The 1,022-nt window shown below is 29.6% G+C and overlaps 1 long non-coding RNA gene across 1 annotated transcript; it reads left to right on the forward strand.

Annotated features, from left to right (window-relative positions):
- Positions 1-463: 463 nt before the first annotated feature.
- LOC142226721 (uncharacterized) lies at positions 464-785 on the forward strand. Its single transcript, XR_012719734.1, has 2 exons — positions 464-533; positions 596-785. It is a non-coding gene; the product is annotated as an uncharacterized LOC142226721 (long non-coding RNA).
- Positions 786-1,022: the final 237 nt, after the last annotated feature.

Raw genomic sequence — 1,022 nt, forward strand, 5'->3', positions numbered from 1 at the left:
TGCTCAGATCGACTCAGAATTTCACCACGACCCAGAATATATATACTTTATGGGGTCTTAGAGCAATATTTCGATGTGTTACAAACGGAATGACAAAGTTAATATACCCCCCATCCTATGCACGGATGAAAAATACTGTTTTTCATATGTTTGGCTATAAACATTATATGTTTGGAACACAAATTTTTAAACACAATATTTTTGGGTGCAAGCATATAATGTTCATAAACTAGCATAACATGTTTGGGACATATATGTTAATATGTTAGAACATATTATGTTTGGGACATAAAATGTTTGTAAATATAATATGCTTGGATGCAAACATATATTAATTTAGAAATAGCCTATAAACATAAATGTGTTTAGTAGCTTGGAGCGCTATTTAACAGGGAGCGATATTGAATTAAGTTGGTGTTTGTTGCTTGTTATTACAAAATTAACATTTTATTTTTCCTTGGGCAATTGAACAGCTACTTCTTTGATCCTTACAAACTGTGTGGTCCGCTGTTCGAATCCCCGTCCGGCAAAAGGTAGAATTAAAATAAAAAAATCATACAATTGAATAATTTCTTCTACAATGTTTGTATTACAGAAAAAGGTGCTAAGAACTAAAAAATCTCGTGGAAGTGAGAAAGATGTGGGGGAATATACAATTGGGCAGAAACAAAATTTTGAGCATTCAGGTCGAAAACCTATGTTGTTAGCACCTATATTACCTGTTTATTTTCATAATTCATTATGATTGTAAATATATAAATAAATATATAAAATTTTGAGCACAATATTGTTTGGGAGAATTTTTTTTAAGCATATAATATTTTTGGGTGCAAAATGCTTCCAAACATATTATATGTTCACATAATAACATATTGTTTTTTGGAAGACAACATTATTGAATTTGTTTGGAAATTAGACTACCCAAACATATATTGTTTAGACCAATATGCTTTCAAACATATTATATATTGGAAGAGATCAAACATATAAATGTTTGGGCAATACTCAAAAATATATATGCT

This window comes from Haematobia irritans, chromosome 2, assembly GCF_050003625.1.
Source record: "Haematobia irritans isolate KBUSLIRL chromosome 2, ASM5000362v1, whole genome shotgun sequence".
Taxonomy (NCBI): Eukaryota; Metazoa; Arthropoda; class Insecta; order Diptera; family Muscidae; genus Haematobia; species Haematobia irritans.